Source organism: Protopterus annectens, chromosome 6.part0, assembly GCF_019279795.1.
Source record: "Protopterus annectens isolate FY-2018-M chromosome 6.part0, PAN1.0, whole genome shotgun sequence".
Lineage (NCBI taxonomy): Eukaryota > Metazoa > Chordata > Ceratodontiformes > Protopteridae > Protopterus > Protopterus annectens.
In genome coordinates, this window is record NC_056737.1 from 1,322,065,331 (window position 1) to 1,322,087,109 (window position 21,779).

At 45.5% G+C, this 21,779-nt stretch overlaps 1 protein-coding gene across 1 annotated transcript in view; it reads left to right on the plus strand.

Annotated features, from left to right (window-relative positions):
- RIF1 (replication timing regulatory factor 1) overlaps positions 1-21,779 on the plus strand; it is a gene marked incomplete in the record, with an annotated part of 1,305,990 nt that overhangs the window by 348,181 nt on the left and 936,030 nt on the right.

A 21,779-nucleotide genomic window follows, 5' to 3' on the forward strand; every position in this document is an offset into this window, starting at 1 on the left:
ACCAGTTACACCTGCACATAAATCTAAAGGAAATGCTGGCAGTAAAATTGGCAATCCAGACATTCAGACCATTCCTCCAAGAAGGCCAGTTGATAAGGACAGACAACACCACAGTGATGTGGTACATCAACAAACAGGGAGGCACCAATTCATACCCTCTATGCCGGATGGCACTGGACTTATGGAATGTGGCTCTGAGCTACAACATTCAGTTACAGGCAATTTTTGTACCAGCAAAAGAAAACATTCTAGCAGACATACTAAGCAGGGCTACCACGGATGCCCACGAATGGATGCTGCATCCGGACATCTTCAAAACCATTACAAGAAAATGGGGACGCCCAGAAATAGACTTATTTGCATCCCCACACAATCACCAACTAAAGAAATTCTGCACAAGGACGTACCACCCACTTGCTTGGAAAGTGGACTCCCTATCTTTCAGTTGGAGGAACCTGACAGCATATGCATTCCCACCTCTTCCTTTGATGCACAAGGTGCTATTGAAGATCAAAGAGGACCGTCCAAGGGTCATTCTGATAGCTCCAGACTGGCCAAGGCAACATTGGTATCCATTACTAAGGAGCATGTCTCGGGAACAAATATGGACACTACCCCTGGTTCCATTACTGTTAACACAGAACAACTACAGCAACCTGCATCCAAACCTGAAAACCCTGCAACTGACTGCCTGGAACATTGCATAAGATCAATTAACCCACAGTTATCACAAAGGGTTAAAGACATCATACGTGAGGCTCGCAGACCCTCAACAAGAAAGAATTATGCAGCAAAATGGAAACGATATAACATTTGGAGTACTGCAAGGGGAGAAGATGTGTCACTGGTAAACACAGCCAGCATCCTGGAATACTTGGCAGAACTTTTACACTCAGGCCTGTCCTATTCTTCCATAAAAATACATGCATCAGCTATTTCAGCAGAATACAGCTTGGATCCTCCAGTCTTCTCACACCCTCTGCTCAGACAGTTTCTGAGGGGAATCAAAAATGTAAAACCTCCTAGGAAACCACCATTGCCAGCTTGGGACTTGAACTTTGTGCTAGAAAAATTGACACTTCCTCCTTTCGAACCAGCAGCAACAGCAGAGATGCAATACTTATCATGGAAAACTGCTTTCCTGCTGGCAATCACTTCAGCAAGAAGGGTTTCTGAACTACAGGCGTTAATGGCAGTACAACCCTTCCTGATCTTCCATCAGGATAGTGTCTCCATGAGAACAAATCCTTCATTTATGCCTAAGGTGGAATCCAGAGTGTCTTTAAACCAGGCTATCCACCTACCTACATTCTTTCCCAACCCACAGAACAGGGGAGAAAGACTGCTACATACCTTGGATGTACACAGACAGTTACGCTACTACCTGGACAGAACCAAGAGCAACAGAAAAACTGACCAGCTACTGGTAGCATATGCAACAGGAAGGGAAGGAAAAGCAATTTCAAAACAGACAATCTCAAAGTGGATCGGAAATTGCATTAGATTTTGTTACTCTCACCATGGAAAGAAAACTCCAGAAAACATCAGGCCTCACTCTACAAGGGCCACAGCCACTACCACAGCCTTCTGAAGAGGAGTGGCTACCAAGGACATTATAGAGGCTGCTACTTGGACCTCCGTGCATACATTTGCCAAGCATTATAATTTACCTTTATACTCTAGATCCCGAGCAGGTTTTGCCTCTGCTGTTCTGCAAGGGATTCTATCTACACCATAAACTCTCCTGTTACCTCCTCCCCTAGTTTGGCTATGGTATTCTACCCATTTGTTAGGACTGCAGATGCATCCTTGAAGGACATAGTACAGTTTTGTACCTACCATAAATGTAGATGTCCGATAGGAATGCATCTGCAGTCAGGATTACCCACCCGCCTTCCCCTCTGTGGTACTCCTAGGGTATTTACCCACCTTATAGCTAGCTGGGGGGGATCTATTATGGTGTATTTGTTTGTATATATGTACATACATGCTTATTATTTGTGTTTACTCTCTATTATTTGGAATCATTGGCATTTATCCAAATTTAGCCTTCCAAGAGGGCACCTGGCATCTGGGGCAAGAAACACTGAGGAAAATGGCGTCGGCTGATGCCTTTATACCCGAATAACTGCAGCTATGACGTCGGGTGAAGTGCGACACCAGCCGAGGCCAGACCCAGACTTTGGAATCCAGCCGACCGAAGGGCTGCCTGACGACAGAACAACCCGTTTGTTAGGACTGCAGATGCATTCCTATCGGACATCTACATTTATGGTAGGTACAAAACTGTACTTTTTGTCCATTTCAAATGTGTCCATGAGGTTAACGTCCCATGCTGCAGAGGGTACCTCACAGGCTGCCAACTCGGGCATAGCTGTTGAGAGACCTGCCTGGATGTGGTTATGTGACTTTGTGGAGCATGTTAAGTCTTTTATCTATGCTGCTTTTAATGGAATGTCTCTGGCCCTTCTGTGAAAATAAGCTCTTTCCTGGGATGAACAGGATGGAAAGACTCTGTCCTAGGGTTATGATTTTCTACTCCTCAACTATCCTTTTCCTGGAATCGGAGAGAAGATGAGAAAATTTGGTTCTGTCAATCCCAGGGACCTTTCCAGGTTCATTTGGGGACAACACCTGTAGAGGCAGAGGGGAGAGTTCAAATAGAAGACACCGTGCTCGATGGGAGTTCAAATAGAAGACACCGTGCTCGAGGCATAGACGGCCCACAAAACCAGGGTTTCCAAGATTCTCATTCAGACACTTTTTTGTGCTCCTGTAGGGTAGCCCGACTTGCCTGCCTCTGGAAGCAGTCAGGGGGTGCTTGTCTGTGCACCCAGATACCTGGTCTTCTATAACAAAAGGATCTTGGGTGCTAAAAATATCTATAGGTAATTTCATAGCTTTTTTTCCATGATTCCTCCATACAAAAGGAAGCTTCCCGATATCCCATCCAGTCAAATGCTGCAGCTCACGAGATTCAAAAGCTGTTAGATAAGATGGTCGTTCAGGAGGTCCCACCAGACCAGAGAGGATTTGGGACTTGCTCAAGGTTCTTTTAGTGGCAAAAAAGACAGGGGACCTGAAACCAATTTTGGATGTAAGCAACCTGAGCCAATGTGTGAAAGTCAAAGTTCTGAACGGTCATGATTCAGTCTTTTCTGCCCTTTTTATGCAAGGAAGATTGGATGTACTCAATTGATCTTTAGGGCACATACTATCGCATCAAGATGAACAGACAATCCCAAATATTTCTCACAGGTCTATTCTGTGCTTCGGCTGGGTGCCAGTCACCATCAGTTCACAGCCCTGCCCTTTGGTCTCACCACAGCCCCACCACGGTGTTTACCAAGTGTATGGCAGTGATAGCAGCTCACATTAGACTTCAGGGATTGAATGTTTCCATTCCTAGGTAACCGCCTCTACCAGGCATCTCTTAGAACAGTCCAGGAGACTATTTGCTCCAACTTTGTCAAAGACTAGGCATTTCAGTCAACTCCTTCAAATCTCATCTATAACCTGTAGAGAGCCTAGAATCTGTAGGGGCCCAGTTGAACACAGTACGTCGGATAGCCTCCCTTCCTACACATCATGTAGACACAATCAAGATTCAGGTACAGCACATTTTTGTTCACTATTCTCCTCTAGCCAGACATCCTTCAGGCCCTAGGTTCAATGGCAGTGGCCATAACCTTTAGTTTGAATGGCCTGTTTTTGTGTGTTCTCCAGTAGACACTAGCTGTCCAGTGGTCTACTCCGCATCATCTGTTGTCATTTCCAGTCAAGCACACTCGTCTGCAAGGATCATCTTAATTTGTGGATTCAGTTGGAGAAAGTTTACTTTGGCCATCCTTTTATTCTGTCCTGTCCGGTAGCCATGGTGACCACGGACACCTCCCAATTGGGGTGGTGGGGGGGGGGGCATTTCTTAGATCAGACTATCCAAGGCTCATGGTCCCGTTAAGAGACCAGTTTGCATATCAGCATCCTAGAGGTGAAATAAGTCCTACTAGTGTTGCAGGCCTTTCAAGGTTTTCTTCCTGTGGGGACCATTGCAATACAAACTGCTATGTCTGTGGTTTGGTGCATCAACAAATGGGGGGAGGCCCGATCTTATCCCCTTTGACGAGAGGCCATAAGCGTGTGACAGTGGGTGATTTCCTGCAGCTGCAACACACATTTTGGGGAAATCGGTGTACTAACGGACAAACTCACAGGTCTATTCTGATGCCTCACACGTGGGCTCTCAAGTCAGTGGTGTAGAGGATTTTCCATCATTGGGGCCATCCCTGCTGATCTCTTTGCATCTCCCCACAACAGGAAGTGCAGCAGATTCTTTGCCTTCATCCATCCCTCAGAGGGAGTCACTGAGAAATGCTGTAGTCCACATTTGGCCTTCCAGTCTCCCTTATGCTTGCCCCCCATTACCTGCAAATCCAAAATTCTTACAGAAAGCACTTCGGTTGAAGTTCCTGTATTGTTTTAAACTTTGGATGAAAGCGCTTACAAGCTTTCACTGCTGTTCTGAATACAACGTTTGCCTGCAACTTGTGTGAGCAGTCTTTTTGGATTTATTGGTTTGTTTACCTTTCTTGCATTTGGGGACTTCGGTTGAAGAGTTTACTTATCCTCATTACCCTCTTTTGGCCCCACCAAGTGTGGTTCCCCCTCCCTTTGGTCTCATCTTCAGTATCCTCCGCAGATACTGGGCCTGAGTTTAGACCTACTTTCTCATCCCTCTGGGGTAAAGCATCCCAGTATTCCAAGCTTTCAAATTAACCTTATGGTTTCTCCAATTCCATTGATAGCTAGACAGCCCAAACTTTCCTCCTCAGTCTGACAAATACTTCTGTCTTTCCCAAAAGCTTCAAGGAAGAGACAGGAGTAAATGGAAAAGGTTTTCATTTTGGATCTTCAGAAGGAAATGGACCGTGTCAATGCTGCTATACTTTCAGTTCTGGAATTCTTGGCAACTATTTTTTCAAGAAGGTGCTGTTTTTTTCTGCAGTCAAATTGCAATTAGCAGCCATATCTAATTTTCACTCTGGAGATAAAGCTTCCTCTTTAGCTTCTTGCAATTTGTGCAAGGCTTTTCTAAAAAGCACCTTCTTATTTAGACCTCCAGTGAAATATTTGTCACCTCTTTGGGTTTTAACAGTCGTACTTCAGGGGTTGACCCAACAACCCTTTGAACCATCAGCTAAATAAGAGTTAAAAATTTTGTCGTGGAAAACAGCATTCCTAGTGACGATTACAACTGCAGTTCAAATTTCTGAACTCCAGGCTTTATCTTCCAAATCCTCTTAAATTCTTTTTCAGTACTTTACGAACCAAACCATCCGCCTTACCAAAAGTAACATCTGAAATGAATATCAGTCAAACATTTCATTTGCTGGTCTTCTTCCCTAATTTTTCAAATAAGGGACAGTACATGCTATATGCTTTAGAGGTGTAGAGACAGGTATGTTTTATCTACACAGGTCAAAAGATTTTAGGAAATCGAAACAGCTGTTTGTTTCTTTCTCACAGAACAGATAGGGATCAACAGTTTGTAAAGTTACCCTGGCCAAATGGATTGCTAATTGCATCTCTTTGTATATATTCAACAAGACCTCTCTGTCAAAGCCTCCTAAAGCACATTCTACTTAGGTCCATGGCAACTCCTACCCTTCTGGTCTAGAATTTCCATGGATGACATTTCTGCAGCAGCTACTTGGTGTAATGCTTGTACATTGATTGCTCATTACAAACTAGATTTGACCTCTAAAAACAGAGCTGCTTTTGGTTCAGCAGTTCTCCAGAATATATTTCCATGAGGGGCGCCCAGTATTCATGTAGCTGTGGACTCTGTCCCATACCTTGAGGAAGAATGAAAAGGACAACATCAGATATTAAATTTGTGTACTCGTCATAACTATGCGTTTGTGTTGTCCATTTTTATTTAACTTGCCACCCTACTCCCCTCTTCCTTTCATCTTCTGGAGTGACCTGGTGGATGTTGTGGAACCTTTTGTTCCAGGCTTGAGCTCCAGCTTTGCTATTCTTTCCTTTTTCCTGGATTATCGTAGGATCTATAAGGCAGCAAACTCTGATCTGAGGTATTCATGGATGACTGGGGCATTATAGGTAGAGACAGGAGCTCGAGAGTTGAATCTGAAGTGTAGTGCATGTGGCAGAGTCTGATTCAAGGTCGGATCCGTTACCCATATGTTGAGGAAGAATGATAATGGACAACACAGATGCATAGTTGGTTGTATGCATAACTTTAATTTCTCCCTAGAAGAAGCAGGGGAAATGGTTACATGTTTAGTGTTTTGGTGTTTCTTCTTTGGTGTGATGTCTGCTTGAACCAAGCATGGTGGTTCAGATCCTGGAGTTGCCTCAAGTTTTGTTAGGGAGGAAGTTCCAAGCAGTATCTAGGGAATGCCCTGTAGACCCTCCAAGATGATACCTAGTTCAGCTTTGGCTGTGGGTTCCTTGGTTGTAAGGGCCTCTGAAACTGTACTGTCCTCTAGGGTCCTTGTACTGTCCTCTAGGGTCCTTGTAGAGAGCATATTACATGGAACTGAATGTACTGAGTTCTGAAACCCCAATCTGTTCTGGAGAAAGAGTCTTGAGTTTCTGGCCTAGGTCTTTTAAGCTTTCTCTTAAGCAGTAATGGTACATCTGGGGATATGTGTGTGTGTATATGCATGTATTTGTGTATGATGTATGTACACACTCCTACATACTTGCATGCATTCATATATTTGTGGTGTCAGTGCCCCCTAGAAACCAATGGGGCGTTGTGGATCTGATGTGTCAGGTCATGATGCTGGAAGAATGAACATACACATGCCTGGTGTAGAGTGGGCTGTGCCCCTCTCCTTATAAAACATGGACTATGGACAAAGGGTATCCGACATTTGCTTCTCTAGTAGGTTATGGATCTGAGCATAGAGTGGAGTCCATGGTTACGTTCATTGTGATAGGAAAATACTGAATTACAGAACAAAAGACTGAGACTTTACAAGCACAGTGCCAGTGGTTTACTGAGAGTCCAGTGTTACTCGTATAATTAAATAAATAAACTTTTGACTTGTTCCTAATCATTGAAAGTCTTTATATTGAACTATAAGGTCCATTTGTATGCTATAAAATTGTGCTTTGTGTGTTGCAAGGAAATGGATTTACTGTAACTATGCACTTAGTTTTGTAGAACATTGTCTCCACTGAGTTCATAAACTATGCTGGTAGATGAGGCAGACACATTGTGGTCAAACCATGCCACTCTACACTGTTCTGTATTCTTCTGTAGCTGCCTGCATGTGCTGATACTGTGTTTTCCCCAGCTGAAGAGAGAACTGCTGTTGTGTGTTACCAGACACCACCTTCTCAGAGGAAGACCTCCTGTGTGTGTGCGCCTGTATGCTTGCTTTGAGGCAAAATGTGCCTTTTGTTATGGATAGGCCCAATGAGAATGTGTAGAAATGCTTTTGAGTTGCTGTGTGGCTAACAAAAATGAGCTTTAGAGTATGCATTAAAGTGGAGGTGAGGAGCAACCCTCCCAAGAAAGTAGTTGCATGAATTCCTGGTATTGTGCAGAGTCTCGGGCTTGTCATTGCCACAACCCTGGCAGAGAGACAGAAACTGGACTCTTGGACATGTAGTTCTTAGTTTGCTCCGAGAACACTTGTGGACTAAGTTATGTGCATTTTAACAAGTGATGTGGAAGTGTTTAGAGGCTGCTTATCAAAGGTGTATGCATAGTGAATGTGCTACAGTACTGAAAGAAACGTATTGAGAAGATTGTATTTGCAGCATGAATTGTATGTTCTGGTGATTCTTGGCAAATTGTTGAAAATGGATATGCACAAATAGTGAGTATTGCAAAGCTGTGATGAATTTTTAGACTGCATAGAATAGCTTACTATCATTTAAATACAGAAGTAAAACTAAACCTAAACACTGGTTTCACTTTACCGGTTAGTTATGTAAAGCTGCTCTAGAAATTAGTCAAATATAAGAAAGTGAAGCAGTAACTGATGTGTTTCGTAAGAGTTGTGGCAGTAGAGTCTGTAATCAGAATCAGTGGTGTACTAAGGAAAGTTATCTGGCTTTCTCAGAAAATTGGGCACCTCTAGAGTATGGCATTGGAAACTATTCATTGTAATATGTTCTAACCTATTCTGTGTGTGAAGTGGTAGAGATTCTATACTGTGGTTCTTCTGACAGTTTAAAATTACCGATACAGAAGTTATAAACACAGTAACATTTCTGCATTGTATTACTTATGTGACTAGCTAGTAAAGCCTGTTGGTTTTGTTGCACTTAATCTCTGTTAAGAAAAGGGAACCAAAGCAAATTGTAGCCTTTGTAGTAAAACAAAAATAAGAAACTAATTGTTAAATGCAGAGTGGAAGCTTAGCAAACTGTTGAAGGCATTGCAGAGTATGGTGTGTTGATGGTGAAATACTGGCTTATATGAACTTGACATTTATTGTATTTCTGAGTTATTCTGTGCTTAAAGCAAGGGAAAACGATGGTCTTCTGTTGTGTTCTGAAAAGATGTACATTGTTGTGGAAACATTGTATTATGTTTGCTAGAAATTGTATTTGGACAAGCCATGGCTGTGCCTGGTTCAGTAAGTACCCTGATTTGGCGCTCTTCGAGGTTCTGTCTCTGAATTTAGGTCATCTGCTTGAAGCCATATAAGGCTTTTTACTGCAGGTGTGACAAGAGGCTTATTACAGTTAGAATACCACTCTCGAATCGCTTCAGTCCCGCTAACAGTCTGCATTCATTTTTGAATGCTTGTACTAGAATACTACCACACTGGCAGTTGTCAGTTATACCCTTTAACACCTTGCATATGTGGGGTGTTCTTCCTGATGTTCATCATGTGACACTGCTGCAGTCATTACACTTGGGATATCGTGCCGTCAGGTGGTTCCCCAGCTGGCCTGAGTTCCAAAGTCTTGGTCCGGCGTCGGTTGCTGTCGCCTCCTCCCTGACGTCAGTGCGACAGGGTAAGATGCAGCTGACGCCATTTTCTTCAGGCTTTCTTGCCGTGCAGTGCCCGAAGAAAAGGCAGTTCACAAGTGCCAGTCGGCCTACTCCTGAGATTTTCATTCCGAATCCAGAACCGAAGTCTTCTACAAAGCCAAGTACCCCATTGGGGAAACTTTTTTGCCTCAGACCGATGTCAGTAAAAGTTAATAACTGTATTTCTTGTGGGAAGCAAATACCTCATAAGGATTTCCATTCTTATTGTATCCCATGCCTAGGCCCAGACCACGACATTACTGGTTGTCAGTTTTGTGCTAGGTTTAATAAGCGCACTATTAAACATCTGTTTGATTTTGCCCGACATTACTTTGGCAGAAAATTTAATTATACCATGCCATCGGAACTTCCGACGACCGGTATTCATAAAAAGTGCAAAGACAAGGGCAGGCATCCGAGGCCCAAAACTGACAACGAAGCCTCTAATAGGCCAGTCACCGGCTCTCCGGTTTTCAGTGAGGCACCTTCGCAGCCCCTGACTACCGTTTCTGCAGAACCACAGGCAGCCCCCGACCCCCACATGGAGATGGCTGGGCCTTCGGACGCACTAGCTTTTCAGCAGACCAAAACCGATCCTGCAGAGGGATCCGGAGTACCTGAGCTACCCACAGCTTCAGAGGGTGTCTTCAGACCTACTCAGCTAAGCATTAAAACCCTCTTCTAAGTTAAAGCCTCCTTTAAAAACTAAGAAACAAGAACAGCATTCTCCAGGACAGGCCTCCATGCCTAAGAAACAAATGCTCAAAATGGCCGAAGACCTAATCATTCTGATCAGGGGTTCCCATCCCCCACCTGATAAAAGGCCTAGACAGGATGCAGGTTATGATTCATCTGACCCGGGGTCCATTTCCTCAGATGCATCCTCAGACCTGTGATATTCTTTACCCCCTTATGAGGATTCTGATGCTAAGGAATCTATTCAATCAGCCTCTCTGCCTGAGGACTACTCCTTTGGGGAAACCTTACATACCATGAAGGAGCATTTCCATTGGGAAGGCCAGGATTATTCAGAATCCAAGAAAAGGCTCAGAGACTTCCTATTACCTCAACACAGACCCCTGGCTATTCCGCCAGTACTAGATATTGTGGATGATGTGTACACTGAATCCAGCTTAAATCCTGATTCCTTACCTCCAGCTCCACTTAAACTGGACAGATATTAGAGTCCCTGACTCTCACAAATTTCTGTATAAAAGCCCTGTTGCTGATCTTGAAACTATTTCTCAGGGACCCAAAGGGGTTAAGGCCTCATCAGCAAAGAACCCAGTTACCTCTGACAGAGATTCCAGAGCGCTAGACAGATGGGGAAAGAAAGTATATATGTCTGCAACTTTAGCAATGAGAGCATTAAATTGACAGATGTCCTTCAAGGATGCATCTGCAGTCCTTACATATGGGTTGTCCTGCCTCAGGCAGCCCTTCGGTCGGCTGGATTCCAAAGCCCGGACATAGATCTGTTTGCCTACCCAATGAATTGCCTGCTAAAGAAATTCTGCACAAGGAGTTACCATCCGCAAGCATGGAAAGTGGATGCCCTCTCATTCAGCTGGACAAACCTACAAGTATATGCTTTTCCACCACTGCCTCTTCTCCCAAAGGTACTCATAAAAGCCAGGCAAGAAGAGCCAAAAATGACCTTGATTGCACCAGACTGGCCACGCCAGTACTGGTACCCAATCTTAAAAAACTTAGCACAAGGACCACCCTGGATTTTGCCTGAAATACCACATCTGCTGTCTCAGCACAACAATCCGTTACTCCACAGCCAGCTAAAGACACTAAACCTAGCTGCATGGAAGATTCCCTAGCCACGCAAGCAATGCCTCTCTCCAAAGCAGTTATGGATGTCATTCTGGAGGCCAGAAGGCCTCGTACCAGGAAAGCCTACTCGGATAAATGGAAGAGATTATGTGCCTGGAACCAGGCTCACAGCCTTGATGCTCTTGTGCCAAACATTTCTCAGATACTACAATATTTGACTGAGATGCTGGACAAAGGCTTCTCCCTTTCATCCATCAAGATCCACGCCTCTGCCATCTCTGCACATTACAACACGGATCCACCAATTTTCTCTAATCCTTTGCTCAAGCAATACCTCAGAGGGGCTAAAAACATAAGACCACCCCGTAGAGCACCTACTCCAACTTGGGACCTCAACTTTGTTTTGGAAAATAACTTTACCTCCTTTTGAACCAGCTAGCACAGCAGAATTAAAATACATTTCTTGGAAAACTGCTCTGCTCCTGGCAATAACTTCTGCAAGAAGAGTTTCAGAATTACAGGCACTAATGGCAGTGGAACCTTTCCTCATTTTCCACTAAGACAGGGTGTCCTTAAGAACTAACCCTACGTTTATGTCTAAGGTGGTTTCAAGTGCGTCTCTAAACCAAACCATTCACTTGCCTACTTTTTATCCAAAACCACAGAATAAAGGGGAAGGACTACTTCATTCATTGGACATTCACAGGCAGTTATGCTTCTACTTGGACAAAACCAAAGCTTTCAGAAAATCTGAGCAATTGTTGGTAGCATATGCTGCAGCAGCACAGGGAAAAGCTATTTCAAAACAGACTATTTCCAAATGGATAGGACATTGCATACGTTTCTGCTATATGCACCATGGAAAACCTGTGCCTAACAGCATTAGATCTCACTCCACCAGGGCAACAGCCACTTCAACTGCCTACCTCAGAGGAGTACCTACCAAGGATATTTTGGAAGCAGCAACATGGAGTTCTGTGCATACCTTCACCAAGCATTACCATCTGCCTCTATACTCTAAATCCAGAGCTGGCTTAGTCTGTGCAGTGTTGCAGGGCCTTATAGCCACCCTTAATGCCCACCCTACCTCAGCTTTGGGATTCTACCCAAGTGTAATGACTGCAGCAGTGTCGCACGATGAACATAGTACAGTTTTGTACCTACCGTAAATGTAGATGTTCGAGTGTAGACACTGCTGCAGTCCAGGTTATCCTCCCTCCTTCCCCTCTTACTGGCTAGTACGTACCTAGTTCCTCTACCTTTTACTACCTATGGGGAGTATTTGCCAGTAGCTGAAAGTATGTTTGCATTTCTTATGTATGTTTTATTAGCAATTTGAATTGCCTACCTATTTGGGGGCACCTGACATTTGGGGCAAGAAAACTGAAGAAAATGGCGTCGGCTGCATCTTGTATACCCCTGTCGCACTGACATCAGGGAGGCGACAGCAACCAATGTCGGACCAAGACTTTGGAACTCAGGCCGGCTGGGGAACCGCCTGATGGCAGGATAACCCAAGTGTAATGACTGCAGCAGTGTCTACACTCGAACATCTACGTTTATGGTAAGTACAAAACTGTACTTTCTCTTCACCCTAGTTACCCCTCTGTTCAGCTGAAATCTTGTTGGGAAATGAAAGCAGAAAAAAGAAGTGTGTGTGTAGTGCATAAAAAGCACTTAGAAATGTTGGAACTTTATTCAGTAGTGAACCTTGCTGTGAGTGTTTTCTCTTTCACTGTGTTTGAGGCTAAAAGGAAAGTCGACTTGAATAGTGAATCATCAGTACTAAAACTTATTTGCCCTGTGCCTTTATGGAGACTATTTTTAGTAATAAACAAGTGAGCTTTCGGCAGTTAAAGGATTGGTTGGAAAAAGCAATTCATTGTTTCATACCAAAGACTTTCAATAATAAGGGGGGGGGGGTGAAAATGCTGCTTTATTTAAGATCTGGTGCCGTTTTGACTGAGGTACAAAGTGTTGTTAGTGAAGGTTTGACTAGGGAAAAGGAGCTCATTGCTATGTAGTGGAAGAAAAGTTGTGTGCAAATAAAAGTCTAAAGAGGTAATGCATGAAGCGGTTCATATACTCCTGTCATGGAAGGTTAACCGCTATTAAGCCCTGGTGTGATGCATTAGCCTAGGTTCCGAACAGTGGTGGTATCCTACTAAGTATGTCCCCAGACCGCTTGAAGAGAGTGTTTTGCATCTGAGTATCTGTGATTGGCATATGCTAGTGAATGTTTTGCAATATAGAAGGGGGAAAGCTTATTGTCCATGATAAATCTGACTATAAAGGGTCTAAGAGACAGTATAGATGATGCTGAAGAACAGAACATTGGATTTAAAATAGAGGATGCTGGTAAACAAAGATGTCCTTCGTGTTTCACTGTTGCAGTCATCACATTTGGGTTATCCCTGCCAGGGTAACCCTCGGCCGGCCCGAATACCAGAGACTTAGTATTTCTGCGTTGGTTGCTGTCAATTGAATACTGATGTCAGGTAGTCAGTACTATAAAGTAAGGCAGCTGACTCCATCACATCAGTCTTTCTTGCTGTGGAGCCTGAAGCAGAAGCAGTTCGCATGAGTGCCGGTTGGCTGCTGCCTGAGTTTTCGTCTACCGAATTGAAGTTGAAGTCTTCTAAAGCTAAGTTGGAGATCCTTTTTTCTTGCACTAACCAATGTCAGAAAAAGTTAATTGTCTCGCCTGTGGAAAGCAAGTACCACACAGAGACTTCCACTCTTAACTACGTACTTGTTTAGGCCCAGACCACAGTGTCTCCCGTTGTCGCTTTTGTGCTTTGTTCAATGCCAGAATTGTCTGTCGTCGGGCCCTTATTGTACCCAGATGTTTTTGTTTACAGTCTTCTAATTCTGATATGGCTTCAGTAAGCCATCGGACAGCAGATCTTCCAGAAAAAGTAAAGATAAAGACAGAGACAGACCGCACAGGTCCAAACCTACAGACAAAGCTTCTGTTAAGCTAGCAGTCAGTCCTCCGGTACTCAGTGAGGTGCTTTCAAAGCCCCTAATGCCCACTTCAGTTGATTTGCAGGTCACTACTGAGACCCTTTTGGAGTCTGGTATGCCACAGAACTCTTATTCGACTAAGGATCCTGTGGTTGTCTCTACCTTGGATGGGTCCAGAGCTGCTGAGCAGGCACCGGCTTCTGAAGAAGTCCTTCGCACTACCGAATCTTGACATGAACCGTCTTTCATGACTACTGTTCTTTCAAAAACAACAGTTTCTTAGGCCTGGAGTTCAAACCACACCCAGAAAACCGGCGACACACTGTCAGGCGCCTGCTACCTTGCCTCAGTGTCAAATGCTTAAAATGGCAGAAGACCTTATCATGCTGATCAGGAGAAGCCAAGCTATCCCCTCCAAAAGGAAAATAGATCTGTCCCCTGTAGTTTTATCTGTACAAGTGTCAGATGAATCTGATGCATCCGACTTATGAAGACATGCAAACCCTCTCCACTTATGAGGACTCTGATGCAGAGGACTCCTTTCCTTCAGCCTCTCCCCCAGAGGATTTTTCCTTTGGGGAAACCCTGCATACTTTACGGGAGCATTTCCAGTGGGAGAGTCAGGACTACCCCCAGTCTAAAAAGAGACTCGGGGGAATTCCTAGATCTTCTGCAATACAGACCCTTGACCATCCCCCCAGTCCTGGATGTTATGGAGGATGTTTTCCATGAATCCAGCTAGACTCCTGACGCTCTACCTCCTGCACCCAGAAAACCAGACAGGTACTAGAGTCCCTGATTCATACAAATATCTTGTTAAAAATCCAACAGCTGATCCTGAGGTCATTTCTCAAGGGCCAAAAGGGATTAAAGCAACCTTTGCTAACAATCCCACCCCCACAGACAGGGATTCCCTAGCATTACAGATGGGGTAAAAAATTATACATCTCAGCTACTCTTGCTATCATATGCTGAAATTTCAGCAACATACTTTGGAACTCCTTAAAGAAAAAATGCCCTCCTTTCTTGCTTGGGCAGAATCTAAAGATTTACAAGACTTCATGCATTCTATTTGGCACTAAGGCAGAAGAGGTCTTAAAGATGGAAGAAAAAGCAAAATATATGCAAACAGTTAAGGATTTCTTATAGGTCCAGCACCCTAGGTTCAGCAGGCATTGTCCCTCCAAGCACTGGTCCTTTCCTGCTCAGAGTAAACTGGCCCAGCCTAGGCCCCGAGGAAGCAGCCCCCCCCCCCCAGACAGCAGCCCCCAGGGAATGCAGAGATCTAAGCAGTGGACTACCTCCACTTCAAAACCAGGAGTTCTAAGCCACCCCCTTATGGAAAGAACTCACAATGACTCATCACCTCCGCCAACCCCCTCTGCCCACCTTCACATATCCCTGGGAGGAAAACACTCCTTTCACTCAAGCACCTGGGCCACCATTACCAAAGACCAGTGGGTTCTGAACATTATTTTAGGGATACATATTTTCTTTCCACACCCTTCCAACCCCAAAAGGGTTCCCAGATCTACCACCAAATAATTGGACAGAGACTCAAAAGCAAATCCTCTCCCTGCTCTCTGAGGGCAGTAGAGCACTTTCCTGCAGAACAGATAGGCCAAGGCGTCTACTCCAGACTTTTTCTGGTGCCCAAAAAGGAGGGCACCTGGCATCCTATCCTCGATCTATCCATTCTGAACACCTTCCTGGTGATCCCAAAATTCAAAATGCTCACCCTCCAGCAGCTAGCCACCCTAGATCTAAAAGGGGCCTATCGGAGAATTATGCAGGAAATATCTCCGCTTTGGAGCAGGATCTCAACACTTTCAGTTCTCTGTGCTTCCCTTTGGCTTATCTACTGCTCCCAGAGTTTTCACAAAATGTCTGGCTCCGGCCATTGCCTTTTGCAAGCAAAGAAGAACTATCCATATTTACCCATACTTAGACGACTGCCTTATTCAGGCAGACAGCCAGGAAAAGCTGCTCAAGCACCAGGCATTTGTAAAGACCGTACTAACCTCCCTAGGGTACACTGTCAACGAAAATAAATCCAAACAGGTGCCCACCCAAAGGATAATCTTCCTGGGAACAAGTCTGGACACAGCATCCCAGATGGCATACCTTAGACCAGAGAAACAGATTTTCTCGACAGCCTACTTCTCGCAACTAACCACCAGACCCCAGCTATCTGCAAGGAAGATCCTGCAAGCTCTGGGATTCATGGCATCTTGCATACTACTCATTCCATATGCCAGACTGCATATGAGGAAACGTCAGTGGTACCAAAAGAGCCTCGAGTGTCAACACTCTCAAGACCTGGAAACTATTCTAACTGTAATTCCTTGCCTCAGAAAGGATTTTCTTTGGTGGGCAACAGCATGCTCCCACAACAAGGGACTGCCCTTTTCCCCACCCCCTGCCTCACAGACCCTCACCACAGACTCATCAGACTACACATGGGGTGCACACCTGAACGGCAAGTGCATACAGAGCCAATGGTGCCCAAAGCAAATCCCTCTGCACATCAGTCTAAAAGAGATGATGGCTGTGCAGAGTACACCTTGATAGCTTTCAAACCCCTTCTCTCTCCAGGGATTCTCCTGATCAAAACAGACAACACCACTCTGATGTGGTACATCAGCAAGCAGGTAGGGAATCTCTCCTACCCTCTATGCAGGCTGGCCATGACCCTTTGGCTCACAGCCTCTTCCATGCAACTACACCTGTTAGCACAATACCTACCAGGCTCTCTCATCTCTCTGGCAGACTAAACAGAAATCTTGATCCACACGAGTAGCAACTCAACAGAAGTACAGTCACCCTAATAACTCAAAAATGGGGAACTCTGAAGGTCGACCTCTTTGCCTCCCACACCAACTATCAGATCAGCAAATTCTGCATGAGGGAGCATCACTGCATGGCTTGGAAAGTGGGTGCCCTGTCCTTCCCCTGGGTCAATCTATCGGTCTATGCCTTTCCTCTCCTACCTCTCATCCCCAGGGTGCTGCTCAAAATAAGGGAGGAAAAACCAAGGACCATTCTTATAGCTCCAGACTGGCCCAGACAGCACTGGTACCCTTTGCTATGCAGCCTGTCCCCCAATGCCTCCATGGCATCTTCCTCCGATTCCAAACCTCCTGACCCTGAAGGAAGGAGAATTCATGTATCCCCAATTGCAGACACTCAGTTTGGCAGCTTGTCTTATTCCCTAACCCCAAACCAATCTGCCATCCTCAGTAAACAGGCTCTAGATGTTATCTATGAGGCCAGACGTCCTAGCACCAGAAAGTCTTATGCTGATAAATGGAAAAGGTTCTGCTCCTGGATCCAGGCTAAGGGAGCCAATACGGCACAGCCCTCCATCCCTCTCATCCTGGATTACTTAGCTGACCTACTGCACAGTGGCATTTCTTTTTCCTCTATAAAAATTCATGGGTTTGCTTTTTATGTTCATTTTCCCACTGAGCAGCCCCTTTTTCTCACACCCTTTGATCAAACAGTTCCTCAGAGGGGCTAGCAACCTGAGGCCACCCAGAAGGGCACCAACACCAGCTTGGCACCTTTAACTTTGCCTTGGAAAAGCTCACCCTGCCCCCTTTCGAACCAGCTTCTTCTGCAGAGTTAAAATTTCTCTCCTGGAAGACAACATTCCTTCTGGACATCACTTCAGCCAGAAGAGTCTCTGAGCTGCAAGCACTCATGGCTGTGGAATACCTTCATCATCCATGCAGACAGGGTGTCCCTCAGAACTAACCCATCCTTCATGCCCAAGGTGGTGTCCAGTGTAGCTCTCAACCAATCCATTCATTTTCCCACCTTCTTTTCCTAATCCCCATAACAAGGGGGAAATGATTCTTCACTCTCTGGATGTGCACACAGCTCAGATTCTATCTGGACAGGACTAAATCCTTCAGAAAGACTGATCAATTGCTGGTTAGCTTTGTTACACGGGCAGAAGGCAAAGCCATCTCCAAGCAAACCATTTCCAAATGGATAGCACACTGCATCCATTTCTGCTACAGACAACATGGAAAGCCTCCCCCCCAAGGGGGTCAAGACGCACTCCACCAGAGCAGCTTTCCTCAGAGGAGTACCCACCAGGGACATCCTGGAGGCTGCCACCTGGACATCTGTTCACACTTGCGTTACCACCTTCCTCTCCTCTAAATCCAGGGCAGGGTTTGCCTCTGCAGTCTTGCAGGGCATCCTAACCAGCTCCTAGTTTCCTTGACTGCCTCCACCATTTTCCTCAGCTTTTGGAATCTACCCAAATGTGATGACTGCAACAGTGAAACACGAAGAACATAGTACAGTTGTGTACACTTACCATAAATGTAGATGTTTGAGTGTATTCACTGTTGCAGTCTTGGTTACCCTCCCTCCATCCCCCTTTATTCTCTTACTCCTTTTATTGCCATTCTTCCTTGCTGTGCTCCTTTCCTTACAAAGGATGTGTTGGTATTTATTTTCCACTGGTGGGGTTCTTCCACCAAAAAGTGGCCTCCTCCTTTGGGGGTTCCTGACAGGTTAGGGCCAGAAAAACTGATGTAATGGCGTCTGCTGCCTTACTTTATACTACTGACGACCTGACGTCAGTCCTCTAGTGACAGCAACTGACGCAGAAATACCAAGTCTCTGGTATTCGTGCTGGCCGAGGGCTACCCTGGCAGGGGTAACTCAAATGTGATGTCTGCAACAGTGAGAACACTCTTAACATCTGCATTTATGGTAAGTGTACACAACTGTACAGCTGATGTTGTAAGTCTTCATTCATTCCTTACTGATAGGACTTTGGTTCCATCCTTGGAACCGACACAGCCGGTAACAAGCTTGCACCAGCCAAAAATCCTCAACTAAGACCTACCCACAATACCCCTCTCATAGTCTCTCCAGATCTCGTTTGCCACTTTCCTCATCACACGTGCCAAGCCTTCTCTCAAGTTAAGTGTAGCTTTTTTGTGGTTATTCCTATTTTTAGCGACTTATTAGCAAGTTTTTTTGTCTAAGGTTATTTTTCGTTTCCATATTTTTTGTCCTGACTAAATCCTACCTACTACCTTAGTGGTTCTTTCATACCATTGTTGGTACTGCTCCCTCTTCCCTACGTTAGTAGGCCTTCCTCTTACCTTTTGGTATTTTTGATGCTCCTTTCTTAGCTATCTGTAAAAAAAAAAAAAAAAAAAAAAAATCCTTCACCATTCCTTTTGTTTGATAGATATAGTTTTTGTTTGGTTAGTACTAGTGTGTTATGTCTGATAAGGCTAAGCTTGTGTTCAAGTAGTGTGATAAGTGCAGGCGTGAGATGTCCATCTCTGACTGTCACACCCAGTGTGTTTATTGTTTGGGCATTGACCACATTAACGTTTCTTGTGACATTTGTTCTAGCTTCAGCAACCGTATGTTGGCTGAACCCAAGAACAAGCTTATTCTGAAGGGTATGCTGAAATCACCATTTGTGGAGGCTCTTTCTGAGACTGATGTCTCACCACCTCCTAAGCATAAGGATGTAAAAAAGCATAAAGAGAAAAGGAGTCTCTCTGTTCTGACATCCTTGTCCTCCTCTGAACCGAATTGACACCGGGCTTCTCCCGCACCGTCTGCACAGACATCTTTGGTGCCAGGGTCACTGTCTTCTCCCTCTATGCCATCTTTGCGACTGAGTCCTACCACTGTACCAGTTTTGGCACCATCTCCCTCTGTGCTGACCTTGATTGACTCGGGCTCCGACCACTGTACCTGCATCGGCGCCATCCCTGGCCATGGTGCTGATGTCTTACACTGCTCCATCCATAATGACCCCTACGGTTCCGAAGATCGAGCACCTTGCCAGGACCAGGTATTCTCCCTCTTATGACCGCTTTTTGGGATAAGTTTAGTCCATTATTAGAGAGACCAGAATCTCCATCGGCAGCCTCCTCCAGATCCAGCAGGATTCTTTCGGAACAAGATGTAGTGAGGGTTGTGGACCTACTTTTGGCAGCTAGAGGATTAATCCACCTTGACTAGGCCTTCCCTCCCTCTTGGAACAGAAGCTCTCACAGCGTATTCTCCTGTCTAGCCTCCTCTGACCTCCTTCCAGGTCTCTGAGACTTCAGTGCTGATGTCCATCCCAGTGCATTCTGTCTCTGCTCCGACAGCGGAGGCTTCCCTGTTGGCACCGATTACTCTCGGTGCCATGGCTCCTTTGGAACTGGTGCACCCTCGAGGCTGTGATTGGGCTGTTGGCACCGTAGCACCTAGTTTTACGCAAATTTTTTTTCTGTGGCGCTGTCTATAGCCACGGCTCTCCCGGCAGCTACTGGTCCTGTCAGAGCTCCTCACCTGGAAGCGGGCTTCTCTGGGTGGGGTGTGACCCTGGTTCTGAGGTCGTCCTTCTCTGTTCCAGGAACCCATCCCTCCTCAGGCGGTCCTGTTTTCAAGGTGTTTGAGAGGGTTCTTGCTTCAACAGGCTCGCGGTTGGCACCATTTGCATCTGAACCAGAACCCTCCTCCATCATGCAGAATCTCCTATTCTGGGATCTCAAGCACAGGAGCCGCAAGATCTTCCCTTTAAGGGAACCCTTTCTCCGGAGTCGTCGTCAGAAGACCCCACTAGGGAGCCACCCCAGAAGAAACATTGCAAGAAGAAGCATCTTGATTCCCCTGAGGAATCAATCACTGACAAGACACTGATTATGATGAGGGAGAGGGGTCCCCATGGTCTCCCCTGGAAGACGTCTCATTTGAAGACATTCTCGATCCTTAAGCAGAGGGGAGACTGGAAACCCTCCTTCCCTTTTGAGGAATCGGTGTTCTTGCAGGCCTTCCTTACTCTACCATCTACTTCCTGGGTGACCTCACCTGTGGATGAGCTCATTAGGTTTATTGTGCAGCGTTCCTGGAAGGCCCCAGACAACATAGAACCTGTCTGCCGGAGGCCAAATAAAAATTTATCCACTCCTGAAGACCAACCCAACTGCTCCAAACAGCTGGTAGTTGATTCCATGGTCATAGCTGCAGCCACCAAGAGGGAACTGGCAGAAGAATAGTTCCACTGTTCATCCCCCAAACAGGGAGTCTTGGGTTATGGACAGACTGGGGATGCAGACCTACACTTCAGCGACCTTTGCCATTCGGTTGCTGAATTACCTGACACACTTTACTCGCCTTCAAACAGACCTAATCTCAGAAATGTCCGCCTCTTTGGCGGGGTTACTGCCTGAGGAGGTGGTTGATTTCTCCCACTACTGATTGGGCAGCTTGAGCAGCCACATTAGGCATCTTCATGAGACTGCATGCCTGGATGCGTTTGTGAGACTTTGCGAACCCTTTCAAATCTTCCTTTGTCAGCGTGCCTGTTGAAGAATATTCCCTTATTGGTTCCAAAGTAAGAGACACACTATCACAGTGAGAAAGATGGAAAGACCTTGTCTGCTGTGGGCATACGTTTTTCCACCCCACAGAGGTCCTACTCCAGGAATCAGAGTGGAGGAAAATTATGGTTCAAGAAGTCCCAAGGATCTTTTTGTGACGCTCGTGATGAGCAGTCCCCCTGGGGCAGAGGGGGTCCGCGCAACCACGGTGCTTGGGATTCTTTCTCTGGCCGACTCTTCCAGCACTCCTGAACAGTGGCCCAATTGCTTTCCTCTGGAAGCAGTCTGGGGTCAAGTCTCTTTGCACCTACAGGCCTGGCAACTCATAACAATGGATGCGTGGGTACAGAGAATAATATCCAGAGGCTGTCCTATCCCATTCGACCTCACTCCCAGACCTGTAAAACGACACTCTGATGATCCCACCCGGTCAGTGGGCAGCTGCAGCCTTAGAAATTGAAAAGCTGCTAAAGTCATCCAATCAGTCCCACCAGACCAAAGAGGATTCAGGTTTTACTAAAGGTTCTTTTTAGTGCCAAAAAAGACAGGGGACTGGAGACCAATCCTGGATATCTCCGCTTACTAAATAAATTCATCAAACCTCAAAACGTCCGGATTGTCACGGTGCAGTCCACTCTCCTTTTTCTGGGGAA